General features: G+C 35.2%; 1 protein-coding gene across 3 annotated transcripts in view; it reads right to left on the reverse strand.

Annotated features, from left to right (window-relative positions):
• The window catches only part of PCDH15 (protocadherin related 15), a 1707782-nt gene that overhangs the window by 1016890 nt on the left and 665370 nt on the right, over positions 1 to 25522 (reverse strand). For all 3 annotated transcript variants that reach the window (XM_078077809.1, XM_078077807.1, XM_078077813.1), the window contains exon 3: positions 24014 to 24064. The gene's annotated coding sequence lies outside the window, so the exon portion shown is untranslated. The remainder of the gene's footprint in view (positions 1 to 24013; positions 24065 to 25522) is intronic.

A 25522-nucleotide genomic window follows, 5' to 3' on the forward strand; every position in this document is an offset into this window, starting at 1 on the left:
CTCATTCAGCTCAACTAGATGTACAACAACAAAATCAAACCAAAACAAAAGTCTTCAAACTATTATGTACAGGCCTACTTTGTGAGAAGTATTTACTTATTTTGAAAATAAGCCTTGGAGCTCTGAGTTTTCCTTCTAGCTCCACAGCCATCTTCGGATCTGCTCCAGCTTCAGAGCCCCGTTTTAAAGGGTGGCTCTCAACAGTCACTGTACATTAGAATTGTGTGTGGAGCTTTAACATATCTATACCTCAGGCCAATTAAATCAGAATTTCTAGTTCAGTTTCAGGACATACAGCTCTCTAAATTAATTCCAATGTGCAGCCAGGGTTGAGTCGCACTGCTTGAACTGAATAGATTTATCAGAGGTTATACAACTAAGGTCTCTGGCCTGACAATAAGAAAACTCTGATTCTGAACCCTCTGGTTCTCTGGAGTTGGTGTAACTTCTCGACCCTTCAGAGAATATACGTATAAACCTCAGCGATAGACAATGAGATCAGCAATTCTTATGCCTTCTGAATTTGAGAAACAAAGAATTAGAAAAAAAGCAGCCAGCTACAGAAGAAGTCTAAGAGGAAGAAACCACTATAATAACCTGCATATAATTAGCTTAGCATCCCAAGAAGAACTGGCGCATATGGAGAAAAAGGGAAAATCCAATGGAAGTCTAGTCTACCCGAGACCCCTCTTTTAACAGAACAAAGTGAACAAATGGGAAGATTCTTTTTTTAAAAAGTCATATTCCATATGTTCAGGTCGAAATAACTGAATATTTTTTGGCTTAGAATAAATTGCTTTTATTCAACAAATAAATATTACCTTATACTAATAAGTGAGACCCACATTTATAAATTATTTTAGTTCCTAATTTTGACTATATTTTCATCCTCAGAAGACCAAGCAGTGTAGTGCATCATGACTGAAAAACTATACCTCAGTGCCCTCTACTCAAAAACACATACATCCTTTCATATCTTCTGATAACAGCATCCAAATAAAAATAAGCTAGTGATAAACTGCTCTGAGTGTAACAATTTCAAGGTAAGAAGGGTGAGGAAAGAATTGATTTTGCTACAGCGGGTTGGTCGAAGCAAGGTGTGGGCAGGGTTGTGAGTCAGGAAGAGCTATTAGAGACCCAGCCTCCTTGGTCTAGTGACATCTGATCAAAGCAAGAGGTCATGCTTAAGAAGGCTTGAAATAAATCTTCTTTAACTCTTTCATCTATTTTTGAAGTTGTTATTCTTACATAATTTTACCTTTTACCCACAATGAGCAGATATTTACCTACGAGTTTTAATAAATAAACAGAGAGGAGAGAAATTATAAATGTTATGTACAATGAGAAAGCAATTTCCTGATGTTTTCATTAATTTCTTCAAGTTACAAGAAAAAGAGAACCACTTTAGCTCAGAAAATACTCAACCTGGCTGATGGCATAGAAATATCCTTGAAAGCACAGTTCACAAGTAAAATTTTCAAAGAAAATCTATAACTACTCCATGTACTTTAAGCTAATCTATATCTACTCAATCTATTAATCAAACATATTAGTGAATAAGTCATTTGGGGATATTTATAGATCTACATATGGGTATATTAGCATCATTAAAGTTTATATTTTAATATAGCTCTACATTAATTTGCCCTAGATTATTTCATGTGATTAAGTGATAGTGATGCTTTGATGCATCATCTGATATTCTATGGAGCACTACAAGGAGCTTCCTGAAGAACTTTTATAGGCACCATTTTAGCCTGATGATGAAGACGTACAAACTCTAACTCCCTCACCAACAAATATCCTTGCATCCTGGTAGGTATAGCTAGATTATGAGGTGGACTATTTCTCCGAGTCACTAAGTGTCTTGCAACTATGGGAATTAGGAAGTAATCACATGAGCAAGTCGTCAATCTCTGATAAACCAGATATGTCAAAGAAAGTATAGTCTAGAAAATGTGATATTTGACATGTCATTTCTAAGAACTCTATGGAAGAGAAATTCCTCAGCATCCATTCCTAGTCAAGCAGAGCTCCCAGTGTTGAGGCACCAAGGTCTCAAAGGAGAAACCTGTCAAGTTGGAAATGTTCTAGAACTATTCTACAAATTCTAAAAGCTAAAGAAAAAAATGAACCGATTTCTAAAGGTGAGAAATTCCAAAAGTTACACCAATTTTCTGGGCAGGCTTGTCTCAAACAAATGGTAAATTTGACCTTTTAGGTTATAAATGCTACAAATTCTGAAATGAACTGAAACACATTTTTTTAGGCATACTTTTTTATATATAAATCTGCAGAGTTTTATAATGTTGTCAGAGTCTTTTAATCTAAAATCACTGTATATTCTGTATTATTTTCCCCTAACAAGGTTATGAGTAGTTATAAACTTTAATGGGGATAACCATTGGGTGAAATCTACCTAAACAAAAATTTTTATGTGAAGTTTGTGAACTGTTAAAAGACTAAATATAATTGTGTTAAGTAGCTTCTACAAAATGCATAATCTTCCTCTATTTTCCAGAAAATTACCATGAGGTGATAGTTTTGTGGTGGAAATGTAAAGAAATACATCTTATTTTTTTCTTATATAAGGGCTCTGCCAATAGAAGCAGAAGAACGAATGCTACTCAAGTGGGCTTGCTACCCATTAGCCAAGGGATAATCTGCACATTTCCAACAATAAATAGATTTGAAAACTTTATGATAATGAATAAATTATAACCTCATTATGCTCAGTCCTTTGTAAATAAAATGACTAGAAAAAAATTCCATGGAAAGATGTAACCTGAAATTTTGTTTAAGATTTAGAATGGAAATCAAAGTATCTGAGATAATTAAATCATTATCCAAAAGAAATAATAATCATCTTAAATTCCCAATGTATTGCTATACTTAAATAATTTATTCACAACCTTAGCCACCTATCACTTGATGGTTTACAGTTTGAAATAATTTTTTCATTTGGTTTATGTTTTATTCTCCTAATAAAGCCACAGCTGTGAGAAATCTCATTGTTTATTGAATGAAACTTGGAAATTTCTGTTATATACTCAGACTGATTTGATATTGTAGTCAGATTTGCAAAGTGCTGATTGATAATAAAGCTGATTTATAGTCTGCATATTTTCAAATTCAGCATCTAATGAAAATAGCTACCTACAGATTAAGGCTATCATTATCAAACTTCCATAAAACCAATTAAAAACATAAGCTCTATGATATTGGTCCATGGGTATAATGTATGTTTTTTTAACCAATTTACTTGCTGCTAAAGAACCTCCCCCCATCTAATCAATTATATCCCTGAGGTCAATGTATGATCGATATTTTCAATAACACAACTTCCTGCACTATTAAACAATGAGCATCTCAAGGAAACAAATATTACTTTTTAATAAAGATGCAAGCATGCATTCATATAGAAACCAGTTTGCATAAAATATGTGCATTTTTAATTCGAATGCAGAGTTTGGGGGAGAAGTATTGGAGAGGACATCTGCATTTTGACCAACAGACAAAATTGGTCACGTCTCTTCCATCACCAGCTCCTTCCTCAAAGGCAACCATTTGTTAACAATTTCTTGAAAATTATTCTAACATTTTGAAGCATTAGATGGGAACCAAGACATACTGAACAGCATTTATTGGTTCTGTAAGAAATAAAACAATGAAATGAAATGTTGAATCTTTACCTCAAAGAGCTTTTAATCAAGCAATCACAGGGGCAAAATGATTTCCAAAGTATTTACCATCTACACACACTTCCTTATCATGTGATTGCGGTATTGGTGTCTATTGCAATTTACAAGTACAAAGATATTCCATAGGGAAAGTCAGAACCTACATGACTTGATCAACCTTGGGCTAGCCTCCATTTCTACTTATCATAAAAGAGCTCATTCCATTGCTTCCACATCAAGGGGATTAAAGAAACCCTCAAGTCTTTAAAACCAAAGTTACAACTTTGGGGAAATGACTCCAACTTTCTGTTTCTTAGATTTTTCTTTTCTGATACAGGTATGATAATAATACCTACATCATAGAGATGTGAGCTATAGATAAAATATTTTATATATATGTGTGTATATATATATATATATATATATATACACATTATATATATATACACATTATATATATAATATATAAATAAATATATATATATATATATATATATATATATATATATATATATATAAATTCTTGACTTTCCTACATATTCAGTGTTCAAGATGTGTTTCTGTTATTGTACTCTGAACAAATATCATTTTCATTTTAAAACTTTATTCTAACATCAAAATAATTGAAGCTCACCAAGTTTAACTAGTTTTTCCAATGACACATACTTAGAAAGTGGTAAAGACTGGGTCAAAGATCTGTCTGGTTCTTAAAGATATATATTATGCAATACAACATGAAAATGGAAAACTGTACTACAGTATTTAGTAAAATAAATTAAAAGAGCAAAGTACTTTTGGAGTGCAGAGGACAGTGTGATTTACATATGTTGATGTTGGAAAAAAGTCCACTGGATGGTGGTTTCCTCTTTAATATAAAAAATGTAATCTGGGGTGCCTGGGTGGCTCAGTTGTTAAGCGTCTGCCTTTGGCTCAGGTCATGATCCCAGGGTCTTGGGATGGAGCCCTGCATTGGGCTCCCTGCTCGGCGGGAAGCCTGCTTCTCCCTCTCCCACTCCCCCTGCTTGTGTTCCCTCTCTCGCTGTCTCTCTCTCTGTCAAATAAATAAATAAAATCTTTTTTTTTTTTTTTAAAGATTTTATTTATTTATCTGAGAGAGAGAATGGGAGACAGAGAGCATGAGAGGGGGAGGATCAGAGGGAGAAGCAGACTCCCCACTGAGCAGGGAGCCCGATGTGGGACTCGATCCCGGGACTCCAGGATCATGACCTGAGCCGAAGGCAGTTGCTTAACTAACTGAGCCACCCAGGCGCCCCAATAAATAAAATCTTTAAAAAAAAATGTAATCTTATTAGCTAGATCAATATTCTAGTTTATAAAATATAATTCATAAAGTAATGCAGATTCATACTTTATGATATATAACATAACAAATATAGTTTGTATAAAACCACAAATAAATATGAACCTACTGATTTTTAATTTATAGCTATTGAGTGTCAATATTTCTTTGAGGAAAGCTTACAGATTAATATTATAACTACCATGATTTTTTAATGTTAACATTTTCAAAACAGGCTTCAGACCTCATTAAAAAGAAAAGAGGGGCACCTTGGTGGCTCAGTCAGTTGAGTGTCTGACTCTTGATTTTGACTCAGGTCATGATCTCAGGGTGGTGGGATGGAGTCCCAAGTTGGGCTCCACACTCAGTGGGGAGTCTGCTTGATATTCTCTCTTTCTATCTCCCTCTGTCCGTCCCCCCTCATGTGCACATGCTCTCTCTCCCTCTCAAATAAATAAGTAAATCGTAAATTTAAAAGAAAAATAAAACATTAGAGATTTAGCTAAAGTCATATGCTTCTTATCTCTCCAGTCTCCTGAAGTAGATCCATATGTCTTTAGGATAAGTCCCAAATCCTGATTCAATATTTTAGACCCAGATTCCATATTAAATTTTCACATACCACACCTCTTATTACCATCAACCAACAAAAAGTACAACAGAATGTGTAGTGTGTAGATCCTCAAACTGCTATTGACGAGGATACCTTGAGCAGACTGGCTCTTTGTTTCTTATCTCACAGATTAAAATTGGGTACAATAATCAAAATTTGTGATGGCCCTAAATCAGGAGGAAAAATGTTTATTTATACATTTCCATATAAGGAATTAAGCACATACTAGATTTTAGTAATATTTATGTTAAATGACATATATTAAAGAAAATTTTGTCTTTAATGGGATAAAATACAGGAATACAAAAGATAGTTATGTAACATTTGGTTGACTTCCTGTTGATGCTGTCATTTACAAATACATTTTTCTGTATATAATTTAAAAGCTTTATATTGAAAGGAAAAAAGAATAATCTCCTGAATTAGTGTTTTTTATTTTCTGGATGGAGCTAGAAAGTATAACGCTAAGTGAAGTAAGTCAGTTAGAGAAAAACAAATACCACATGATTTCACTCATATATGTAATTTAAGAAATAAAACAAATGGGCAAATGTAAAAAAGAGAGAGAGAGAGACAAACCAAGAAACAGACCCTTAACTCTAGAGAATACACTGATGGTCACCAGAGGGGAGGTGGGTGGGGGAATGTGGGGAAATAGGATTAAGCGCACACTTATCATGATGAGCACAGAGTAACATAGTAATGTATAGAACTGTTGAATCATCATATTGTACACCTGAACCTAATACAACACTGTAAGTTAACTCTACTGTAATTAAAATAAAAAAAAACCTTAATTAAAAAAAAAGAAGAATCCTCTAGGTTCTCGCCAAGAATATTTTATATCTGTGATAAAAGTTCCGCTGAAATTTCAGACGGAGATACACAGGCAGGGTTGAATTAAATACAGCATTGACTTCCAATATTGTTTCTTTTAAACAGCACTTGGAAAATGAAGAAGGAAGGCCTTTGCAATTTGTGATGATTTTATTTTATTTATTTATTTATTCATTAAGATTTTATTTATTTATTTGACAGAGAGACACAGCGAGAGAGGGAACACAAGCAGGGGAAGTGGGAGCGGGAGAAGCAGGCTTCCCACGGAGCAGGGAGCCCGATGTGGGGCTCGATCCCAGGACCCTGGGATCATGACCTGAGCCTAAGGCAGATGCTCAATGACTGAGCCACCCAGGCGCCCCACAATTTGTGATGATTTTAAATGTCTTTGATAATTTTGGGTTTTTCTCCCAGGGTAAAATGAGAACATAGTTTGGTTGCCATGTGGGTTCAGGAGCTTTGCAGCAGGGGACCTTTGAGGAATAACTCAGTGGGGTCAGGGGGTATTAAAGGGGAGTGACAAATAGACCTGTCTGTATTCCCTCTGGGAGAGTGAATGTAAAGAAGTGGTTTTGCCTCTTCTATGCCTTAAGGCATATGAATATGGTCATATAAGAGTTTTTCAGAAGCTGTATTTAATTGACTTTCTATTTGAGTTCAGAGACATAGATGCTGAGTTAATAGTTTAAAGGATGTACTTTTACTTTCTTTCTTAATAATATAATTTGGAAGCCTCACAAATATTAGGGTACAGAAATAGGATAAAGTCTCTCAAACACTGGCAAGATAACACTTTTATTTTCTTTCTCTTTCTCTCTCTCTTTTTTTAATAATTCCTTTCTCTTACTTCCCAAGTGGGGATTCCTGATGCAAAGACTTCACCGTCAATTCACCATATGAAGCACCATAATTAATACTGTGAATCCCAGTACTTAGAGATCTTACTTCCCACCTCAAAATTCAGGTAAGAGCCTCATAAGCAATGGGAGAAACAGATTAGGCTGCACCTCCATTTTTAAAGATTAATTCAAATCATCAGAATGATGTGGAATCTAAGTCAACAAATTGGTGGTACTTTCTCACATAAGTCTGTCTTAAAAGTCAAAGTTTTTAAAAATAATATATCATTTTATTTTTAAATGTTATCTCAAAAGGTGTTTTGAAGCCATGGGCAAGAATGTCCCCAGTTATAGGTTTTTAATTAACTAAATGCATTAGTAATGCAAAGTGGAAAATATCCGCATTGGTTAAAAGTAAGTGCCAACGGGGGCAGGTTTCTTTTCTCTTTCATTCATGACTAGACTGTCAGAGTCTAGACCAGTGAGTGTTCCCAGCAGTGTTCCCTTGTTGAATGACCAAATCTACATTATTTAGATACCAGACAAAGTTTTATTTTAGCATCAAAAAAGAATTAAAAAAATCATTAAAGAAAAGAAAGGGTCTCCTATCTTTATTAGTAACAGATTTAAAAGAAATGGACTTTTCACAGTATCACATTTCCTAGTGTTGTTAATAGACATACTAGACAATTATTTTTACCTTTATAGCTAAAACAATTAAAATTTGTTTCATATAGCCTGCTATAATTTTGCATTTTTACCTATGAAAGTATATCATAGAAACCATATGTTAAGTGCTGAATTTTCCCATAGTCTCAAACTCAGAAAATACCTACTTCCTCACAGTTACATTCTTACTGATATTATAAAAAGTCAGCAAAGGGTAAAAAAAAAAAAAAAAAAATCTCTTTATTAAAAACAAACAAACAGGGGCGCCTGGGTGGCTCAGTCAGTTAAGCATCTGCCTTCAGCTCAGGTCAGGACCCCAGGGTCCTGGGATTGAGCCCCACATGGGGCTCCTTGCTCAGTGGGGAGCCTGCTTCTCCCTCTCCTTCCAGCTTGTGCTCTCCCTCACTATCTCTGTCTCTCTCAAAGAAATAAGTAAAATCTTCAAAATATTTTTAAAACTAAAATAAATAAAATAAAATAAATAAAAATAAAAATAAAAACAAAAACACTGCTGAACTTAATTAAATCTCTCCTAACGCCTCAAGGAGGCTGTGAAGCTTTGGAGCACTCCTGTCCTCAGAGTAAATGTAGTTCATGCCAAATTGATTTGATTTGTAATCTAGTTCAATGAAACACAACAGAACCCGTAGAAAACCAGCTTTAAATGATGCTGTCAGGGGAATTTCCTCTGTGAAAGAGTTTGACTTCTTAAGTCGGTGTTCAAGGCCTCAGAGGAAGTGCTTTTTGTTTGTTTGTTTTCTTTTTCTATCTGGACCCAAACTTTCCTTTCTCTCAAATAATCACCCAGGGAAGACTGAAGCCAAGAGCTATCCTCTTGAATTTATTGTGGCTTATATTCCAAAACTATACTGCAGCCCTTTAAAAGTACTTAAGCTTCATTTGATGAAAAGCTTTGGAATAAAATAAATAAATGTGTTCCAAAATATTACCTACAAATAAAACCAATTTCAGAATTTCTATCATATACATTCCATTGCTATTCTAAAGAAAATGAATTTTAGAATAAATTTCTACTGGATACTTTCATAAGATGGGTGTTGTAAATGTATATATTCTTATATTTTAGTGTATGTACCCTGGAATCTAATTTAGTTAAATTGGGAGGATTTTTTTTTCCCTAGACAGTATAACAGGGATGAATAATGTCTCCAATCTAATTTTATACTTAGATGACAGGAGGTATCTTGAAGAAAATATGGCTATCTAAGAAGCATTCACCTCGATATTTATATATCCCAGCAGATATATACATATGAAAAATTACCTTCAGGTAAAAGGGGAAGAGTCATGTATAAAGTGGATTCTAGCATTTTTATGTGTTATCAAACCTCATTATGCTATAGAGATTCTCAGTGTGAAAAGAAACTTGTTTTAAAATAAAATATTTTATCTAATAAAAATATATATAACTTTCAAATTATTTTTCCTAGCCATGACTTTACTCAGCTACCAGTCAATAAAGTTGATTGCCAGTTTTTCAGAGTGGTAGATTCTAAAAGGAAACACAAAATGAGTAAACTGTCAGTATGGCTTCGTTTTAACCACAGTGATTTTACATAAGTGGGAAATATTGAAGAAGTGGTCCTCACTGGTGGAAAATCATTTTATGTTTCAACTTAATTTATTACCTGGAAATAAATTACTTTATTCATAACTAGAAAAAAGAAAAAGAGTGGATAATCTAGTTACACATTATTTGGATTAAAAATGAGGTAGCATTATGAGATTTATTATCTGGTATTAGCTCAAGAGCGTATAATTATATACTCAAATCAGTTTTGTTACTATGATCGCAGTTGGAACGTTGGGGTCCTCAGTCTAAGAGTGATAAGAAAGCAGTGAAAAAGGATGTCCTAAATACCTCTCTCTCTCTCTCTCTTTTTTTTTTTTAATGAGTAGTATTATTATAGCTATGGGATTTCTGGTGTTGAAATGTTAACCAGTTTTGGTGGTAGATAAGTACAATGCCTGGTGTGAAAAGGCAAATGACAATCCGGGGTAGGGGGTGATAAAGAAAAAAAGAAAGGAAAATCTATTGACACTAAATGTGAAGAGACACATTAAATCAAATAAGCACACTAATTTATATTCTACCTTCAATAGTGTTTGGAGGAGGAAGAAAGCCAAAACCAATAAAGTGCCACTGATTATTACAACTTTGTGTAAAATAAAAAGTAGAGTGAAAACAAACACTATCCAGAGCCAGGATGGGCTGAATACTACAATGGGTGCATATTTATGACTTTGTATGTGCATATTTATGACTTTGAACAAATCGCCCTTAGACATATTTAATCCTGCAAGACCAGAATCTCAGGAAAATGGATTCTCTCCATAATGTTGAACCAGTGATGGGCCAGCACCTAAAGTTCCCTGTGTCAAACAGTTTGCAGATAGAAGCCAACTTAATGAGCCTCGGGACTACGAAGAGATGTATTGAAGCGATGAGACAAATTATTTGAGACGTCTTGAAAGTAATAGTTTTCTCAGTGTAATATGAATTTAAAATAAATATGATTCTGGTGCTCTGAGAACTTAAGCTGAATTCTATTATTTGTATATCAAGACAGTTATTCTATCATTTCCATTTCAATGTTGTTAAATACATATTGAAGTCTTCATGCAATGACATATTTGATGTTAAATGAGGTATTGATATTCTCCAATTTTATACAAAATGGCACCCTCGGACTCTATTTATTTTATTCTGTTTGTTTGCCCTAATAGCGCTAATAATTATATACACCAATATCTGTACCTAGAAACATTATGACATTTATTGATAAATTTTAATCTCTTCTTCCATGAATGTCAACCCCTTAAGAGCATAGATGTCCTCGTTTGCTTCACTCACAGCAACCAGCACAATAAATGAATGAATGAACTGAAAAATTTAAAAGTTCAGTGGATATGACCAAGGCCATTGACTCTTGGGACTAAAAGCAGAAGAATGCACTAGACCGGTAATGGTCCTATTCCCAGGCTGGTTCCAGAGAGAAATTACATACTTGCGAGGGCTTCAAGAAAGAGGGGGGAAAACAAAGGAGTTTGGGCTCTTGACTCTCATTGAGCACTGAGATCACACTGAACTCTCAATAGAAAAATGGAGGCTATTTGGAAAACTTTTGAATTTTATCACAAGGTCATACTACCACACCAAACTCATGCTATACGAAGCTACTGATATTAGCAGTGAAAAAAGACTTTTTTCCTTTTATAGCTATTCCACTGGGAAGAAAGGGATGGCTTAGAACATGTGGGGTTTTGCTAGCTTTGGCCACAGGGAGATTGGCAGGATGAAAACAGAGCCCAGCAGGAAGGCATAAACAAAGAAAGGAATGGGAAGAGTAATAGAAAAGGACTCCCCAGGTACACTCCAAAGGTATAAAAAACATAGTAAAACATATAATTAATATGGAAATAATACAAATTTAGAATAATTGTATACTCATCTGGATACTAAATATGTTCATATTTGGCTAAGTGTAAGACAGACACAGGGTACTTTTCAGTAGTGGTTTTGCTTCTCTCTATTCTACACATTTGGAATCTTAAAAGTAGGAGCCTTGGAGAAAAGTGGTGAGAGAAACCCCAGTGAAGACTAAGTCCCTAAATAAGGAAGGACACGACCTTAAGGACATGACAGTTTGGCTGTTAAAATGTGAATGCATTTTCCCTCCCTGGTTGATGAGACTGGATCATCCACTTATGCTTACCTTAAAAATGATAAAAAGAAATGTCACACTTACACATTTTCAACAGCTCAGAGTATTTAGGAGATGACTAACTTCACCTAAACATACCACAAGAAGAACCCATTGAGCTGCCTACACAGTCTCCCTCCTGCCTTCCCTCCCTCCTCCCCCTCTGTCTCTGTCTCTCTCAGAAGCAGCCGGTGAGTTTAATAAGAAATTGTTTTCACAATAGAGTTCAATGAGTTCTATTCTCTAGCATTGTTTTTATACATTGTAAATACAGAAACAGGTCATTAAGCTGTAAGTTCAGTGAAATTCACATGAATGCCAGTAAATTCAAGATCCACATAAATATGATGATCTGTGTATAATAATGGGAAAATATTCCATCTTTATTTTACTTTTTAAAAGTTAGAATAGCTTTCCCTCATGTATGAAAACATCTTTAAATTGATTTCTAAGCTTATAGAACTAAATGACTTGGTTTTTCTCATTAACTGTCTAAAATCTGACTTAAGAGAAATATCAAACTCCTGTTTTTACAGTTCTGCACCGGGAAAAATATCTAAGAATTATTGATATTTTGCAGTTATTTCTTCCAGTACTTATTTACCTCAAGAATGATCTAGTGGTAAAAAAATAAAATAAAATAAAATAAAATAAAATAAAATAAAATAATTTAAAAAAGAATGATCTAGCTACTATATTTGCCAGGCCTTTTTTCCCCTCTTCTATATTCTGGTTACTCTGGGAAGACTGATATTTCAAGTAAATACACAGGTTTTGCTATTTCTCTCCACATTTCTTTAAGTAACAGAGAAAACTGTGTGCATATCTTAAATTACAAATTCTGTGTGTACACAAACTATAATATTAATCTGTGTTTTTTAAAATATAAAATATTCACATATTTATAAATCTCTTGAATAAGAGTCTTTTAAAGTTTGCTCTCTTAAAAATTGCAGATATCCTTTGTACCGCACTTATTAGTTTGGAACTCCAAATTGCTAATGAAATTCCCAAGAGGGCTACACAAGGAAGTAGGATGGGGCAGGGCTCAGACAAGTGCACTGCTTATCTTCATATCTGACTGAGAGGTTATCAGACAACTAGGAATAGGCAGAGAATCAATTAGGACATCACTCCATCTGTACTTCTGGACTGAATTAAATTCTGCCAGAACATCTAAATTGATAAATCATAGTCTCTATATCTGCTCTCCTCCCCTTGGGGTCATTACAACAGCAGGGCTTTGTAATTATTAATGAAGTCACATGAAAATTTCTATGGTGAAAGAGATATTTTATAAAGATGTGCATATCTCCTATTCTTATTGTGTCTAGATTTACATATAGAACTTGATATAAAGTGTTTAAGTTTACCCATTGAAATTCTAACTACATTCCTCTTCTGCTCCCCATTAACTGACTCATATGCAAGTCCATTTACAACCAAGTCAGATAGCTTCATGTCAACACTGTTTCAAAAGACTATAAAGAAAATATAAATGAAAAAAGTAATGTGATACAATTTTAAATTAAATGGAAATAAATGATAAAACCATGTCTAAATATGAAACACAATAAGAAGACATTCATTTGGGGGAAATTAAGAGATAGAAATTAATTTCATTTGAGTATTTACAATGATTATCATGTGATGCTATTTAAAAGTGATGAATTTCATTCATATGGATAGAGTTGGCCTTTCCTTATTTTGGTTTCAGGCTCAGTTTTTTCTTCAATGAACTATAGGAAAAGAAAATAAAACTGTACATACTCCAGGAGAAATAATAACTTATTTCCAGCCAACAATGGAAAATAAATCATTTTTACTTTTTTTTTTTCTTTTATGCTTTTTTCTTTTTAAACTCCCAGCTAGAATTCATACTCCACTCTCCCACAATGATGACCAAAGATCTGGTATTGAAGGATTCCATTTGGAATTTTCTTTCAGGTCACTGATACTTTCAACACCATCCACAATAAATACTTTTTAGGCAGGTTTGTTGAGTTTTGATATACAATACATTTCACATACATACGGTATGTAATTTGACAAGTTTCACATATGTAAACGCCATGAAACTGTATCATCACCACCAAGATTGTGAATGTCCACCATCCCCAGAATTCCCCCATGCCCCTCTCCGAACTCTGCACTACCAACCACTGATGGCCTCTGTCATCATAGACTAGTTTATGACTTCCAGAATTATGCATCCATAGGAACATAGAACATGCACTATTACTTTTGTCTGGCTTCATCCACTGTGCCTGATTGAGATTTCTCCACGTTGTTGTGCATATCATTCCCTTTTATCCTTGAATATTTCATTACATTGATATACCACAATATTTATATGTTCATCTGCTGATGGACATTTGGGTTGTTCCTCGGTTGATGCTATCACAAATAAAACTGCTGTGCACATTCATATACAAATCTTTGCATGAACATATGCTTTTATTTCTTTTAGGTATATATTGAAGAATGAAGTGGCATGGTCATATGGTGAGTGTATGTTTAACAATTTTTTTTTAAAGATTGCCAAGCTGGGGTGCCTGGGTGGCTCAGTCGTTAAGCATCTGCCTTAGGCTCAGGTCATGATCCCAGGGTCCTGGGATCGAGCCCCGCATCGGGCTCCCTGCTCCGCGGGAAGCCTGCTTCTCCCTCTCCCACTCCCCCTGCTTGTGTTCCCTCTCTTGCTGTGTCTCTCTCTGTTAAATAAATAAATAAAATCTTAAAAAAAAAATTGGCAAGCTGATTTCCAGAAACTGTTGTGGCATCTTATTAATTTTAGAATTTTTAATAAGTGTGTAGAGGGACCTCACTGTGGTTTTAAATTGCATCTCTCTAATGATGTTGAACATCTTTTTGTGTTCTTATTTTACATCCATTCATCTTTTTGGTTAGAGTGACTGTTCAGACATTTTTCTTTTATTTTATTGGGTTCTCTTATTATTGAATTTTCAGAGTTCTTTATATATTCTGAGTACATGTCCTTTATCAGATGGATGATTTGCAAATGATTTCTTCCAGATGCTGGCTTGACTTAAATCCTTTTAATTGTATTGTGAGAATATAATTAGAATATGGTCTATCTTGTTAAATGTTCCATGTGGTGCACTTGACACAATGTGTTATGAATAATGTCTCCAATAAGCTACATATATTAATATAACTACATCACAAAGAGAAGCCAACTTATTTGGAATATGCATCGGTGACTTGGATCATTGAAAAATTGATGACTCTCAAAATAGAAGAACTCCCATATTTTTATTGCTAGCACAGTTAATCAGCAGCAAAATAAAATTAGGGAGAAATGGTCCTTGGTGTGAGACAGACCCTTGTGTAGTATCAGTTCCACTAATCCTGTATAATTCTGTCCACTTCCCTCACATAAATAACACCTCCTGTGTGGATTTTTAGGGAGACTGAATGATGTCACCGATGTGTAACTGGGCACATACTAAGTGCTTGCTCATTATCAATAGCTTGTCAATGACATTGAACATTCAACCCTGCCCCAAATATGCACACACAAAGAAACAATTCATGTGAGAAAATAAAGGTCAGATAGATGTGAACTGCAAAGTATCTCGAGCAGCTAACTGGGTGTCGCAGAGAGACTCTAAGTCTCTTTTCCTGCAGATGAGAAGTCAGTCTGCTCCTAGTCAAACCCGTAAGTGCCAGAGTCACGCTGGCCTACTGGAATGAACACGCGGAGTCATCAAGGACTCTAAAAATCCTGGTACATTATCTGTAATGATGTAGGTCATAAAAAAAGATCCTGACAAACCTGAGAGGCAGATGAGAGAGTGCATAAAGTTTTACTATGTTAAATACATTTGAATAAATGGCTCCTATAATTTTTTAAACAGAAGAGGATATGAACAATCGGTTTTATTTACTGTGAGAATAAATAAAATCCTAGGGAAAACCACTAACGTTTCAAAATAACCTTTCATATAAGGGAGGGCAAAGAACTTCACAACCAAACCCTATAGTACCCAGTGGTATCTTAAAATAAAATTAGAGAAAAAGATTAACTATTGAGCTGATGTCACATCATTTTAACCCTTCATTTACTGAACAATTGATTAAAGCAGAAAAACTCATTTTAGAAATATGCCCTTGGTAACACTGTTTGGACTGAGGGAATATATAGAATCAGAGAAACGTACCATGTGCTTAGATAGTGAAAAACACAGTTCAAGGCAGTCTCTGGTCTTTGGAGTGAAAAGATCACTTTGATTAACTTAAATGATAAGCAATTAATGTGATTAGGAATCCTTAGGAGAGGATTTCAAAATAAAAGTAATATTTCCAATCAAGTAATCCTGGAAAAGATATAACAGTTTTTCATAAATAGAGCTCAAAAAGAGGAAAGCTGATAGATGGCTAAATATATTTGTCTAAGAAGTAGAATAGGAGTGCCTAGGTGGCCCAGTCGGGGAAGCGCCTGTCCTTGGCTCAGGTGCTGATACCAGGGTCCTGGGTTTGAGCTCCACATCAGGCTCCCTGCTCAGCGGGGAGCCTGCCTCTCCCTCTCCCTCTGCTGCTCACCCTGCCTGTACTCTTGCTCACTCTCTCTCAAATAAATAAATAAAATCTTTTAAAAAAAGAAGTAGGATAAAGGCCATAGCATTCCAAAAATATTCAAGAACTGTAAGCTATCTTACTGAGCTTAGCATCTAGTTTGGTAAGTAAAACAAAACAAAGCAAAAACAAAAACATGTAAATAAAATATAAAATTTAATGAAGAATAAAACCATGCACTGGTGCTTAAATGTATGGGTGGCATAATCCACCTATAACTGATACGACGTGGAATTTGGGCTGGTGTGAGGAAGGGGAACGCACTGGAGGAAGGTTTTGGGGCCCTACGTGCTGAACTAGTTGAGAGAATGTTTCCCCCAGGTTACATGGCTGACCATCACACTCCTTATGAAGTCAAGGGCAGAAGAACAGAACAGCTCAAGACCCATGAGATGGATGGGAGGCAGCTGAGACATCGTTGGTCTTTGTCTGTGAAAACTAGTCACAATCTTCCATCATTCTATGCAGGGGTTGGCCTGGCACAGGTGATCATCTAAACTGAATGCAGCTTTTCCTTTTGTGCTTTGCCACGATTCCAGATAGATTTTCTTGCAACTCATCTGTACCTAAGATTCTCTGTCTCTGAAAGATTATAGCTGCAAGGCCCTAACAGTCCACCTCCCATTCTTCTCACATCTGAGCAAGTATATGGACTTGCCTTTGCACTATTAGGAATTTCTTAAAAGTCTTAACACTTCTATGGACTTTTCTGAAATATCTAGAAATGCTCATTTCTGGCCCATCCTTGACTGGAGTCCTGTAGTAAAGAATGAGGAGAGGGTGTCTCCTGACCTGTCCTTGAATGGCTTTAAGGGCACATGCGTTTTTAAGTTCTCTAAGCAACACAGCTTCAAGTAAGAGTGAGTCTCCCTTGTCATAACTTGGGATTTCATTTCATCAGCTGCTTTTAATTATAAACATTTTGTTAATATAGGTTTTGGTTTGAATAATGCAGTATTCTAAGTATACTTTAAGACTATGATTTACCTACATGTATTTTATGTATTTTCTAAGGATACTAAACCAGCAGATACTCTGGCAGAGTAGTGAACCTTATTAAACAGGTTTAATTTCTGAATACATTGAATTAAATTCAGACTATTTACAGAAGTTCCTAAAATCACAGGATACTGAAGACCAGTAGCATCCATGCTAGAGATTTACTGTTATTAGTTAACTCTGACAGAGAGTAACAGTCTGACTCTTCATACCTCAGTGCTTCGAGGCATGTCCCTCCTGAGCTGGAGGGGAGGGGATCGTTGTATAGTCCAGGTTACCGTACCGAATGTACAGAGATTCCTTTTCTGATGACTGATTAACTTAACTTCTCATCGGTTGTCTCAGAGAAACATCCTCTTGTAGCTCAGTAATTCCTATACTTTACAGACAGGAAAGTTCCAGAAACTTTATGAACAAATTCTGAAAGACCTATGAGCAAATGGTGCTGAAATTTTTTTTAAGCCATAGCTTCACTGTCTTAGTCAAAACAGGAGGATTAAGTGATTATTTTAAATTCTTTTTATTAGCAAATTCAAGTATAACAACTGAAATTGGTATAAGTGTTTATTTTCTATTAATAAAAATGAATTTTGACCAAAAAAAAAAAAAAAAAAAAGAAACCCAATCTTAGATAAAAACACATCTTCAGTCTTCCTTAATCATATATAAATCATATGAAAACGTTTCCTTGTGGTCCAAAAGATGAACAGGTCAAGAAACAAAAGGGAGTGTATTAGGAACACTGCTGTCAGAAAAGGGGACAACATCGCATGTTGGAAATGAGCATTCCAAGGGGTACCTGGGTGGCTCAGTCAGTTAGGCGTCTGCCTTCAGCTTGGGTTGTGATGCCGGGGTCCTGGGATGGAGCCCCACATCAGGCTCCCTGCTCAGCGGGGAGCCTGCTTCTCCCTCTCCTCCCCACTTGTGATCTCTCTCGCTGTCTCTGTCGCTGTCTCTCTCAAATAAATAAAGTAAATAAATAAAATCTTTTTTAAAAAAAGGAAATGAGCATTCCTCTTGACACTGATTCACTATAGGAAATAGAAGAGGTGATTGAAAAATAAATTATTTACACTCTACAAAATTCATGAGACAACTGAATAATACTTGTGAGCTTCTCTCATGTCTTCTGGGTACTAGAGCATCATTTCTGGTCTACCCAGTGCCTCAGAATGTTTCGGAAAGTTTGGAATATATTTCAGATGGGCATACTGAGAGAAGAGACAAGAATTTCAGCTTCTAACTTATAAATCGGTCTGATAGAAGGAGTCAGTAGCCTTGGGAGTTGTGTCACTGTGTTGGGAGAGAATGATCTCCACACTCAGCTTAGCATAAAAGCAACTAAACATAAGGATTCAGAGCTAGTGACCCCACTTCTGATTATTACTGCTCCCACATCTGGCGGATACAGAGAAAAGATGGGAAATAAAAGCTTGGCCTCCCCATTTCTAATCTACAGTATTTGTGAGAGGAACAATCATGATGGCGGAAGAGTGACAAATGCAAACAAACATCCTTGAGGACTGAATGTGGAAGCTCCATCAAAAAAACAAAAAAACAAACACATACACATACACACACAAATCTGTTGTCAGAGAGAGGGGAGCTCTGAATTTTAGTGCCTTTTGTTTGCTTTTTATCCAAGAGAGATTGAATATTGCATAGTTGGGTAAATTAAATTTAGATGGGTTTATTTATTTATTTCTTTCTTCTAGCTAATAAGACATGAAGACTTAAAATGTACTTCAAATGAGTTACAGCCTCAAGAGGAGAAATTTCATTTTCTCTGCAGATCTAAGGTTCACTTTTGTCAGTAAAATCATGTGATCTAGGTATAAGAATAATGTAAATTCATGAAGGATAGTGTAACAAAGGAAAGCAAGATTGCCAAATTAAAACTCAAGAAAAAAAAAAACAATAAAGAACAGTTGGAAGAAAGAACACAATCATCTATATTAATAGAATATAATGCAGTAAAATTTCCCAGAAATTCAAAGCAAAAGGGTAGAGAATAAACCAATAAAGAAAGAAAAAAAATGAGATGGAAGACTGATCTGGAAGATTCAATCTATAATTAGAGAAAGTAAAGAAAAAGGAACAGAACCAAAAGAACATGGAAAAAGATAATTATAAAAGAAACTTTCCTCATTTAAAGAAGATCACATTTAAAAAATTGAGTGTTTCCAGACTAACTTAATGAGAAGTATTACACAAGACACATCCTTCTGGAATTTTCAAATGTCAATGAAAGATAAAGAAAGATAAAAGCTTCAGAGGGAGAAACACCCAAAGATATAAGAATTGGATTGGCACCTAAACTCTACATCATTAGACACTGGAATATGCTAGACAACCATATACAGAACTCATAAGAGAAATGAAGTTTCAGCTTAAAAACGTTATTCCAGCAAATACGTCATTTTGCTTATAAGAAAAAGACATTTTGAGATGTACAGAATAAAAGAATAAGACATCCTTTCTAAAAACTGAAGAGCAAAAAAGGTAATTGATAATCAAGAGTTTAAAAATAATTAGAAAAATATGTCATGATGCCCTGAAAATGAGAATTTGGCAATGTTTCTGTGATTGCTATTCATTGAATATACTGTCTATTAAGCATTTGCTAAGTGCCAGACATTTCATTCAGCTCTTTAGTTACAGTAACAATAGTCAATCTGTGTATCAGTTGTGTGAGCTAAGTACTCCCAGACCCAATTTCTGCCTCCCACAGTCTCGCTGATGGCTCACAGCTGTTAAGTAACTTCTCTGTGAGCAGGCTAACTTCCCTGTGTGCGTGTCTATGAAAAGGTTTTTAAATATTAGTAAAAAAAGAAGAAGAACAATGAAGTTTATAACCCCAAATTAATAAATAATAAAAAGGAGCTGGGTAGCTAAACATTCTCTATCCCTCCTTTTACAAAATAAAGAGTAAAAGCCTCCATGATTATATAAAATACATGAATCCATATTTTTTGCTGGTGAAAATGTTATGGCATTTCTGGATATGGACGGAACTCCAAACAATCAGTCAAATCAAATCAGGTTCTGGACAGATGCTCAGGATGTAATTTTGTAGAGAAGACCAATTATAAATTCCAGCTAAGTTATTTTGTTGTGATCTGTCAAACCTATGTCCTCTCAGCACAGGTTCTCATGTCCGATCACTGCAAAACCAAATTTGTAAGAACTTTTTCATCAGCTTCTCATAAGAAGACACCTCTTTTAATAAATCATCAATTTCTGAGCAACTACTTTTGTAAAGCATATGCCTAGGACATGGCCACTTGGAGTATTTAGCTTCAGAAGCCTTTTTATTTCATCTTTTCTCATAGAAACATGGACAATCTCACTAGAAATTTGCCATATAGCTGGTGAGACAACGTTAGTACAATACAAAGTCAATGGACAATTATGTGCATCAATAAAGTAATGTATTATTCAGTGCTATTAGAAGATAAGGGATTTATAACAGGTGGGCATTTATGGAGTTCCATTACTGTATAAAAAGGGTCAAATGACTTTGGGTTAGCAAGGTTACAATGTGTAGGGAAAAGTTTTTAAGTCAGGCGAAGGAGGCCCCAAGGGATGGGCAGGGCAGGTATAGCAGAATCTGGAAGTCACTTTACAAACAACATAAGCCACAACAAAGGTAACATGCCCTAGTCACACTTGGGGTGGAGGATATAACCCAGAAGAAAGGAGACACATGAGACTCCTGGGTGGTTCAGTCAGTTAAGCTCCTGCCTTTGACTCAGGTCATGATCCCAGAGTCCTGGGATCAAGCCCTGCATCGGGCTTCCTGCTCAGCAGGGAGTCTGCTTCTCCCTCTGCCTGCCCTTCCCCCTGCTCGTGCTCTCTCTCTTTCTCTGACAAATAAATAAATAAATATATTTTAAAGAAAGGAGACACAGAATCAAGTGGTTATCAGACTTAGCTGGAGGTTAAACTTCATCAAAACATTCTGGAATTCAAATATCTGGTATGTGGTTGTCTGTGTTGCAACTGGTAACTGACATGGAATGAAGATGCCAGTTATCTGTGTTAAAAATCCAGTATCCTAATGGTCAACTAGAAACCAAGGTCTATAAAGAAATAAAAGATATGACACGTGAATGAAGGATTTTTTAAGCTTTTATTTATTTATTTATTTATTTATTTGAGAAAGAGAGAGAGCAAGAGAATATGCATGCAAGGGATGGGGAGCAGAGGGGAAGGGAGAGGGACAAGCAGACTCCACACTGGGCTTGGAGCCTGATTCGGGGCTCGATTTCATGACCCTGAGATCATGACGTGAGCTGAAACCTAGAGTCAGACGCCTAACTGACTAAGGCACCCAGGTGCCCTGAAGGAAGGCTGCTTATAATGAAGTATTCCAAAAATGGGACAGATGGAATTAGCCACAGCAGTTACATTCTGCTTGGTTAATGTCCTCTGAGCTTGCCTATGAGAAGTAGTGAATGTCAAATATTCTAAAAAGCTCTGTAAGCCTGCCTTAGGAAGCACTGATTAAAAGAACTGAATACCAATGTAACCAACACATTTCCTTTTCATTTATCTGTTACTGAGAATACTAAGCATTTCTTTATCTCCATCACTTTCAGAAACTCTCTTGCTAGGTGCCTATCTATACATATTCATCACTCCGACAGCAGAATCAAGAATAAAAATTCAGATAAGAAAACATGATGTGCATTGCTTTATCTTTTAAATATGAGACATAAAAATAGGCCTACAAAGACAGCTTCTTAGAATGAGCAGTAAAAAATAAGCACAATGTATATTCACTTTTATCCTAATAAGCGTAGAGCAACGGCACATACGGATCATTTGGGTTGTGGATATTCTTAATTCCTCTTTCTTCTCCTAAAAGTCAGTAACAAAAGAGCACATCCAAAAGAAATCCTAGATTTACTATGTAGACAATTATACTTCTACAGATTATTCATACCCACTGCCACACAGGCAGTGAGAAGATTGGTCCAAACACACAGACAGAAGACTGTCGAAGACATAGCAATTCTTGAGCTGAGCGTCTGGATGAGCTTTCATTGTAAACTCAGACAAATACCTCGAAGACAAGGGACAGATTCAACACTGAGTAAATTCTTTCATCACTACTCTCCTATAAGTACTGTTCTCTGAGTAAGACCTTAGAGAAAGTTTGGGCACTCTGCATTACAAACTGCACTTCATTTGTCAGACTAGTATTATGTCACTAATAGGATATGCAAATCCATTCTGTATCATGCATTATGTCCCTGTATTATGTCACTAATAGGATTCCTGAAGAAGGCAAAAACTTAGGTGGGTTAGTTTGGGATTGTTTTATTGCAAGATGTTTTCTACTTTCATTATTAATCATGTCATGGATTGAAGGAATAATGACTTCTTCTTATTTTGAGGTAGATGTCACTAGAAAAGACAAGCTGAATATGCCCAGGGAATTTTTTTTTTTTTTAAATCACACATATCATTCTACCGTTCTTTTAAATTTATATGATCAACAGTGATATATTAATTGCAAAAATAGCCACTGATATCAAAGGATATTTTTCAAGAAACAAAACAATTGAATATAAATGCAAATCAGTTATTTTTCATCCAATTTTCAATTTTATCTTACTATATTCAATTAGAAATATGTGTATTCACATCTAATCCTGCCTCCTCCCAAAACCAGAAGAGAAATAGCTGAGAAATACAAGGCTTGGAAAGATCCCAACTTCTTTCACCCAGACTTTTTTGAAAGTTCTGATGAGAAGCTAAGAATGAAAACATGACTAACATATTGAACTGTGATGCTTGTCCCTTGATTTATTTCTAAGACCAAGACATAATTTGCTTTCTGAGCAATAACGTAACGCAGGTCCTTGTAACTTGAACCCCAAGTCACTCCAACAGGACCTTTCAAACAAGCGTGTTTCCTGCCATCCAGCTCTCTGAGAAGCCAGACCCTTAACCAGGGGCATTTGCTTTTCAGGTAAGGGCATCTCTGCCCTGCCCCACTCCTTCCTTCCTATTAACGGGTGAGAGCCAGAAGTACACTGACGAGAGCCTCTTCAGAGAGAAAAAGAGCCAAAGTGAATGGATTTGCATATCAAAATGTTTTCGCTGTTACTTACAAAATCTGCCCCCAGTATATATAAAGGGATAAACAAAATGTCTACCATTAATTTATCGTCTCAGATCCTATGTCAGTTCAATAACATTGCTCAGTTTTTAATGACGCGGGTAAACCAATACGATATTGAGAATAGAGAACCACATATTTTTTTTAAGTGGACTCTTTTCACTTTCTTAACATTGTTCCACACTCACAATTGTCGATTTTATGTTTTTCCTAGCCCTGGGAAATTTACACTTCCCCTGCTTTTGTCCTTGTGGCCGTTGGATTGGACAGATGTGTCTACATGAGGTGGATCAGTGGCTGCATCACAGCTGCCTCATGATGCTTAGCAAGAAAGTCTTTGCTGGATGGCAGAGAAACTAAGTCAATCAAGTATTTTTAGTTTGCTGCAAACAAATAACATGAGAGAATAAGCAGCAAATGGTAGATATCTCCATGCAAGTGGGTTTTCAGTAAAACAAAAGAACAGTCACAAATTGCCAACATATCGATGATGGTTGTAACTTGGACCCCCAAACCCACAATTTACTTATGATTTTCTTTATGATGCACAACTCTCAGTTACTCAACTACTGACAAGATGCTTTATGTGTAACTTCAACATAAAACAAAATATGCTGTACTTTACCTTATTTGTAGGTCATGTGCACGGTATTCAGAAACATGACAGTGCAAATTCCTGTTAATAAAAGGAAGTGATGAGTCAAGTGCACTTTCAAATGTGAATCTAAGCGATAGTTATGCAATTAAGGCAAAACTACTTGTTACCCATCAAATATTTCCTCATAACTTCCAGTACTGATATCATTTTTATAATTCACCTTATATATTCTCACATACAGAAACCAACATAAAGCGTGACTGTATCATTAAAAACTGTACTTCTCATTAAATGTGTATTAAAATACTCTCAATGGTTTTTAGGTCCAGATACTATTGGATCATTTGAAAGCTAATTCTTCCAATTTCACAAGAAATATGGAAATAAAGCATAAAAATGTTGTGGTTAGTTTTAATAAAAAAGAAGTTTTAACCAACCTGAACAATAAATATATGTAAATATGTATACTAACACAGTTACACCTGAGGAATAAAAATTGACATTAAAAATCCTTCTTCTTGTACACATTCAATATGTTCATTTATTCACAAATGCAATGATTTGGCTTTCTGGAAAAGACTGAAATAAATTTTGGGGCAAAATAATTGAAATATCAATAATTTGTTTAGCATTATATTTCAATTATTGAAAAATGGAAAGTTTATTGTGTTGGCTCCGGGACAAGGTATCTAAGTTCATATTTGGGGCAAGATAACTAAGCTATCATCTAAACTAATATTAACAAAATATGGTCCTTAAATTTGTCAGTTTTTTTTGTTTTGTTTTTTGTTTTGTTTTGTTTTTAGCAACTCTAACTTTTCTGTGTAAATAAGATGTTGGAAGTATGATACCCAACTCGGGAGAACAAAGCAGGCTCCTGATAAATGAGAGTAATTTCCTTTAGAAAGTATAGTTCCAAGGAAATCATGACAGAAATATTTTCTGTCTTTAACTTATAAAGTACATATTTATAAATATAACATATCTTTTATTAAAGATATCTGTCATGTTAGTACAGTATAGCGCATGATATGTAATATTTTTAATAGATTGATAACATAGAGTCTAAGAGATCATGTCTAATTCTAAAACTAACCGATAGAACATGTTCACTTTTTCTAAATTTAGAAATGGTAAATTAAAAGTGGATCTGGACATATTTGTAATATTAGGTGTTTTAATATAAAAACACAATCACATATAGTAAAATAAAAAGACACACAATCAGTGAAGTGTTAAGATACAGAGACGCATAATCACAGAAGCAGAAAGAACCTTGGAGGGTGTGGAGATTGCACCCCACATTTTTGGGGGTACAAAATGATGCCCTGAAAGGCAGTATACTGTTTAAGGTCATGTAACATCTTGGTACCAGAGATGGAGCTAGAACCCATCATAAAAGGAACTACTGTCACTTTAAAAGATATTACATGAAAATAAATTCAACTGTATGAAGTTCCTATAAATAATTCACTTGTTGGACTTAGAATATTTATTTGTGGAAATCAAATGAATATAAAGTGAATCCAAGTTGTG

This window comes from Halichoerus grypus, chromosome 7 (assembly GCF_964656455.1).
Source record: "Halichoerus grypus chromosome 7, mHalGry1.hap1.1, whole genome shotgun sequence".
NCBI lineage: Eukaryota > Metazoa > Chordata > Mammalia > Carnivora > Phocidae > Halichoerus > Halichoerus grypus.